The sequence below is a fragment of the Carlito syrichta genome, unplaced genomic scaffold (assembly GCF_000164805.1).
Source record: "Carlito syrichta isolate Samal-C Ts95f unplaced genomic scaffold, Tarsius_syrichta-2.0.1 Scaffold302715, whole genome shotgun sequence".
NCBI classification, from domain to species: Eukaryota; Metazoa; Chordata; class Mammalia; order Primates; family Tarsiidae; genus Carlito; species Carlito syrichta.
Window position 1 is genome coordinate 968860 of NW_007246811.1, and position 7528 is coordinate 976387.

Consider the following 7528-nt stretch of genomic DNA (forward strand, 5'->3'; position numbering starts at 1 on the left):
GAGTACATTTTAATAATTAAGAGTTTTGAATGTATTTTCATAATTATTGGCCATTCAGCTATGTATATTCTTTTGTTAACTGTCAATTCATATTTTTGTCTATTTTTCTATCTTTTTGTCTTTCTGTCAATTTAGGCCATGTTATTTTTTATTTTGTTGGGACTTATAATTGCAAAATTGTTTGTAGAAATAATCTAAATTCTATTATGATATTTTCTCTCTCCAGAAAAAATTCATGTTTGCTTCTTCAAGGTTGGTGCTTCCAGGATGGTGTTTCATGATGGCTTCAATACTATATCAATAATCACTTCAATTGTATATCAATAATTGAAATGGATCAAATTTCAGCTGTAATCTATGGAAAGGCCTAACTAGTTCTGCTTTATACTTACTCCTGGAGCACAGTATTTTCTTCCCTTTCCCAAATAATTTTTTTTAGTAAGTTGTTATTTGATTTTTCTACCTGTATTCTCTCATGAGTATACAGTCAAGATTTTCATAGGCTACTTGATGTGATAGATTGCAATAAATTGAACGCAGAAGCAGATATGAGGATCATGCCAGACATTAGAAATAACTTTGAAAATATAAAACATTGCACTCTTATTATTATCCTTTACTTTATAACTTATAGTTACTTTTCTTTTTCTTCTTTATTTTAAAGAGGTGTGATACAATTCAGGGTTAGGTGTACAAATGTTCATTATGCAGGTACCCTTGTTGATGAGGTGTGCCCTCCCTCCCCTGGCAGTTTCCCTCAACTGCCAATCCCACCCCCTGAATTCTTACAGCTTTCTATCCTAATTTTGAAACTTCTATCCTGAGAAGGTTTTCAGAAAGTACAATTCCATTTCTTATCCCCTCAGGCATTTCTTTTGGAATCTGCAAGAAAAAAGCAACTTCCAACTTCTGGGCTCATCTTTGTAAGCCGCTGGGTAATTCTTCACTGCTTTGTTAACTCTCTTAGGTTTTTTAGGAGATTTTTTTTACAAATATGAAAGTAAGCTTTTCTACTCAGGATTTGAACCAGATTACTCAGTCCCAGAACCTAGTATCTAGATCTGAAATTTGAATGGCACTTATGCTTAGAACAAAAGCATTTGTTTATATCCTCAATAAATACCATCCCTCTTCTCCATTTGGGATTAACAACGTCTTAAGAAATAATGCAGAGAGTGAAAACAGTGTCTAAGAGAGTTCCCTTATTAATAGTGGAGCGGATGTTGCAGAGATAGCTTAGCATGAGTCACTTGGCCTGAAACCCAGAATAAGGCAGAAGAAACTAGCCAGTTATGGACCGTGCTGTACAAGGCAGTCCCTTCCTGTATCTGTAGCCTTTCTGACCACATGGCTGAACAGGAAACAACTTCACGCATGCCAACCTGCTCTCTACTCAGAAGTCTGTCACCTGTTGAGGAATGAGCCACGAAATCTCAGAAGCTTGGTGGTGCTTAGGAAAATTCCCGTCTTATGGACCCCAGAGAAGAGGCATTCCTCCTAAAGATGGAATTACAGCAATTTAATATATGAATAGAGAAACACTCTCAAGAAGTCTAATATTTGATATTAATATATAGCTTAGTATAAAGAGGTATGTGTTTTTGAACTGTTGAATATTCTTAAATACTGAATACACCAATACTCTGACTTCTTAAATTTCAACAAACCATTTGACTTCTTTGAGCCAATGTTTTTTCATGAGTACAAAGGAGAGTATAACTTCTCTTTATCTGATTTTTAAAAAGTCAAATGGAGTGATATGCTTAAAGTACTATATGTATCCTAGGAAATACTATTAGCTTAGTTTTCTTGTGCATGTGTGTGTGTGTGTTGATATTTTTCAAGCGTTCCAAGCATGACCTCCTGGGGTACTTCTTCTCATTAGGATGCCTGTTTGTCTGCCTTCTGCCCTCTTGCCAAGGCAAAAGGGGCCTCCATCAGCTATTCTTAGCAAAACCACATCACTATCTGCACATAGCACAGGCTCTCCCACTTTTATTACTTAGCTTTTAAATTTTTTCCTTAAGCTCAAATCAATGGCAGGTGTTACAGATCTTTTCTAGCTTAATATTATGTTTCTGGTGAAAAACAGTTTTCCATCTGAAAACTTCTTCCAGACCTCAAAAGTTACTTCCTTCTATCAAAATATATCCTTTCGTTCTCGGACATGCTAGCTTATTAAACTGCTGCTCAGCACAGATGCTTTAATGGAGGACTATCTGAAGCTTTTATTTTGTGTGTCAGGCTTTAACCAAAATATAAGCAGAGAAGTTTTTGAATATTTTATATATATCATATATAACTGTACTGCTCTCCATCTCAACCACACCAGACGTTTCTTCTTCACGCCTCTGTGAACATCACAGAGAATTTTGAAATGTGACTGAGATTACTACTAGGTTAAGCCTAGCAGAGTTTTGGTTTTTTTTTTTGGCTGAGAATTTGTCATTACAATGTAAGACTTCAAAAGAAAGCTTTTATATGTTAGCTTTCTTTGCTTATAAATTATAAAAAAGAAAACATTGAAAATGCAAGTGCTTAAAAATTCTATGGCTTCAAGTTAAAATACCTTCTCTTAAAACTCTAAATTCAGTCTATTATTAACCTTGGCTTGTGAGAAATTTTACAAAGCTAACCTATAAAATGGATAAGTGAAGTATTCGATTTTTCCTTTAAGCCTGCTAAGTAGCCTCCAAATATCATCTTAATTTTGGCAAGCCTTTGTTCCTTCTCCCCATCCATGGCCATTGTTAGATTTATACCTTCTTTCTTCAAGGTATATGCCTGAGGCCTCTGGTATTTTGCACTCCAGGGGTACCTCCTTCCTCATTCTGGGATTGAGGTCATCCTTTCATTTTGTTCTACTACTAGCATCTGTCCATCAGTCCTGAGAATGCTTTCCCCATGCTGTCTTAACTGGAGGTACAGGGTAGATTAGCTTCTCTCTGAATGTCTCCTGTAATTCTCTAACTCCCAATTAACAAAAGGAACTCTGACCATGGGTTTAAGAAAACGTCTCCATTTATAATTATTTTACCAATAGAAAAAAAGTTGATTGGAATTCTTTTAGATGGGTGGTATGGGGCTTTTCCCTGCTGGCCAGTATGAATTTTCTCTGTTGAATATGTAAAATTTCTCTTAATTTTCATTCTCTTAGTCTTTTACTTCTTTTAGGCTGAAGCTGCATGGTGTCAAAATATTATGGTTTTCTACAGAGTAGAAAACATTTGGGCAAATGGTTGTGTCAGTATAAAAAACAAACAAACACCAGCACCTGTGCCTTCTAAGAGTCATAGCATCAGGGAACATCAGCCGAACTTTTGCATTTGTTTGTTGGCAGCTTAAGAACAAATTTTTTACTTTTATATCTGTGTTGCACAGACAAAGGCCACAGTGCATGTCTCTGCTCATTTACTCGATCTGCTTCATGTACATGTTAGACTGCCCATCTAAACACAGAAGAATACAAATGAAGTGATATGGAAATACCTTGTAGTATATCATGCTTTGTTATTTTAAAGAAGATATATGAGAATTTGGATGATGCTTTACTTTAGAATCACCCTTCCTTGGAGTTGAAGAATTGAATTCTATTTAGAAATGATCTCACATCCATATATATCCTTTCAATGGCTCTTGTGGCTTCCAGGTTTAAATCTGATTATACTATGATCAGAAATTTATTTTCTATATTCTTGTTCTCCACATTTAAGTATTAATACTCTTTAGAATTATAGCATACTTACTATTAAATGCCAGGCCTCATGTGAAAATCATTGAAGCTTAAGGAAACTTATTTTATTAACCACAACATTCACATTGTATTTAGTCTTTGGAGCCCTGAAAAGCAAAAAGCTTAAAATGGAAACCAATCATAGGTAACTCTCATCTCTTCATTGCAACCTCGTGAAGGATATGTCTACCAATCTGTAAATTTCACTTTAGCTAGTACACTTAAACGCGTCTGCTCAAAACCAGTAAGATACTAGTCAGGAATTTCTTCTATTTGATATTAATAACATGATCATAATGTACTGCAGAGGAATGAGAAATCTTAGATATTCTTCAAATCAATCAATGAATAACATTCATTATTTATACATTCTTCAACACAAATCCTTCAAAGTGTGTTTTGCTTTCTTATTCCTAAACATTAGTTTCTCGTTTCATAAAACTTTAGAGCTAGAAGAAACCTTAAAGTTCATCTGCTCACCTTCTTCTTTCTATAATGAGTAAACTGAGATCCAGAGGTTTTAGTTGGCCAGGATTTCATAACCGGTTAGAGGCAGAGCCCATTCTTGGGTACTATGACTGCTAGGACAGTGCTCTGTCCACAAAATCTCAGTGTTTATCTTTGGATTATTCTCTTTCATTTTTAGAAATCTTATCTGGCTCAGTTTTGATGATGGAGAATAAAAGAAAAACAAAATCAGTAAATATCAAAGTTGGGAAATTATAGAGTTTTAGTTTTGAAAAGTACAGATGAAAAGGCACTGTCTTAAATGGATACGGTTGACTCTTGAACAACAAATGTTTGGATTGCAGGGTCCACTTATACAAGAATTTTCTTCCACCTCTGGAACTCCTGAGACAGCAAGACCAACTCCTTGTCTTCTTCCTTCTCCATAGTCTACTCAAAATGAAGACAACAAAGATGAAGACCTTTATGAAGAATTTATGGTGGTCTACTTTCACTTAATGAATAGTAAATATATTTGCTTTTCCTTATGATTTAACAAAAATAGTTTGCTTTATTATAAGAATACAGTATAAAATGCATATAAGATATAATGCATATAACAAAATATGAGGGGACCCAAAAAATCCAGAATTTATTTATTAAAAATTGTATATTTGTTCTCACATGTTTAAACTTATTCTTACATGTCTCAACTTGATTCTCACCTTCAAAGTACTTTCCATGTGATATAATACACCTATTGAGATGCTTTTTCCACGGCTCAAAACAGTTTTTGAACTCATCAATTATGATGCCTTTTAGTGTTTCTGCCATTTTTTGTTTCACCTCTTCCACACTGGCAAAACATTTCCCTTTGAGGACTTTTTTCATACAAGGAACAAACGAAAAAGCCACTAGGGGCAGGTTCAGGTGAATAGGGAGGGCAAGGCAGGGGGGTCATGCTGTTTTTGATCAAATCCTGCTGAACACTCAGCACAGTGTGAGCAGGTATGCTTGTAAATCACCCATCACAAAATGGGCAACATTTTTGAAATAATCTCCAAAATAATAATAATAATAATAATAATAATAATAATAATAATAATAAAATTTCACTGTGGCAGAACACAGCCTCTCACAATGCCAGCTGGTACATTGATAGCAATGGGTTCTTACAACACTTACCTAGCGGGGGAAGCCTGTACTACAAGGGACTGCCCCAACAAAAGATAATTCTTTTTTTTTTGTTGTTCCCCATTGTATATGCTAATTGATTGTTTATGTTATCAGTAAAGCTTCTAGTCAACAGTAGATAATTGGAGTTAAGTTTTGGGGAAGTTAAAAGTTACATGGCAGTTTTTTTGACTGCATGAGGGGAGTTAGTGCCCCAACTCCTGCATTGTTCAAGGTCACCTTAAGCAAACATGAGATTTTAAAATGTAGTCTTCTAACTTTTGCAATGTATATCTGAATCAAAATGAAAATTCTAGGGTAGACTTTTAGCTTAGATCAATTTTAAGCTGTTATTCAAGGGCAAAAATTGTAATAAATGTACCCTTACAAAAAAGTTTCTATAGAAAATAAAAATGAGAACGCTAGGTATAACAGACCCAATAGGTTTCTTTATTATAGGACTTCTCAAAACCTTTGCCTTGATAATAAACGTACAATGTGATTATCCCAGAAAACTCAGTGTTTTTCAAAGCTCATGTAATTAGGAACTCCTTTCATTCCAACTAAATATGTTCTAGTACCTCTGAGGCCTCTAGTGTGTTCACAAGCTGTTTGAAAGACTCTTTCCATCCAGTTTCATGGCTTTAAATTCTGTCTGAATGCTAATAATGCTCATATTTTTATCCCTGGCTCTGATTCCTTGAGGTCTAGAATCGGATAGCTATCTTCATAGCTCCATTTGGATATTTAATACACATCTTAAACATAACATAATCAAACCGACTCTTTATTTCCATGTCTCACATTCAGACACTCAGCCTGTTTTTCGCAAAGTGATTTTGCATCACTACCTACATAGTTGCTCAAGCCACATTCAAACTAACTGTCATGCTGAATTTGTCTCCCACTGTTGCAGAGTGGATGCTCCATGCAAGGTACGTATTCAAGATCATTACTCATGAAATGAAGGGGAAGGAGGCAAGATTGGGCAGAGGAAGGGTCAAAGCACACAATGCAGCCCTAACAAGGCTTTGACCAATACTTCAAGGAGTTCTAGAGTGAATAATGTCCTTAAGAGCGCCGATATGTTAGGATGAAGTAGTTGCTCCCTTAGACTTCTGTCTCACTTGTGCCAATCATCAAATCATGCTGCCTAGGGGAAGGCAAGATCCAGCTTCGGGTAGATTCCTCACTAGCATGACTGAATTCTTGAGGTGGACCCTCTCCTGATCTGTGGTGTTTTCTCTCTGGGAAGTTTTCTCCTCACCAGTATTCTGATTTGCAAACTCTGGCACCATTGTTCTCTCAAAACTTTCAGTTCTGTCTCCTCAACTCATGGTACTTTGTTCCTGGGTTCCCTTTTCTTGAGTCAGGATACAGAACCTTTTTCAAGCAATAAACTGGGGCCATGATGGCGCTTGTTTTGTCTTTTCCTCATCTTTCCAAAATTATTCTCCTTTGTTGTCTGATGTCCAGTATCTTGAAATCCATGGACTCATATTTTGTCTGGTTTTATGTTATTTATTTTTGGGTTGTTTCAGGAAGAATTGTGAGCTAGTCTCTATTACTTCACCTTGGCTAGAAGTGGAAGTAATTGGAGTTTGTCTTTTGAACTATTTTTTGTACAGTTTACTTTTACAAGAAAGTATTTCTTTATTAGATCTGGATTAACAAAGCTGTTAGTGGAGGCTTTGTTCAAGAGGGGTTGGTTACTTCTGGAATCTCTGTTCTGTTCCATTGGTCTATATCCTGTTCTTGTAACAGGTTGTTTTGATTATTGTAGCCTTATAATTAAGTTTAAAGTCTAGAAGTGTGAAACCTCCTGCTTTGTTTCTCTTGCTGAGGATTGTTTTGGCTATTCGTGGTCATTTATGTTTCCATGTGAATTTCTTTATTGTTGTTTCCAGGTCAGAGAAAAATGATGTTGGTAATTTAATAGGTATAGCATTGAATCTGTAGATTGCTTTGGGTAGGATGTATATCTTAACAATGTTGATTCTTCCAATCCATGAGCATGGAATATTTTTCCATTTGTGTCAGTTTTGACTTCTTTGGGCAGTGTTTTGTAGTTTTCATTGTAGAGATCTTTCACTTCTCTGGGTAAGAAGATGCCAAGGTATTTCTTTTTCTGTTTCTTTCTTTTTTTTTTTTTTTTTTTTTTTTAAAAAACCTTCA

General features: G+C 35.4%; 1 long non-coding RNA gene across 1 annotated transcript in view; it reads left to right on the plus strand.

The window, feature by feature from the left end:
* The first annotated feature begins 4551 nt into the window (after nt 1–4551).
* Nucleotides 4552–7528, plus strand: part of LOC110595555 — an 8710-nt gene continuing 5733 nt past the window's right edge. The window contains exon 1 of the long non-coding RNA XR_002481912.1: nt 4552–4705. This is a non-coding gene — a long non-coding RNA (uncharacterized LOC110595555). The remainder of the gene's footprint in view (nt 4706–7528) is intronic.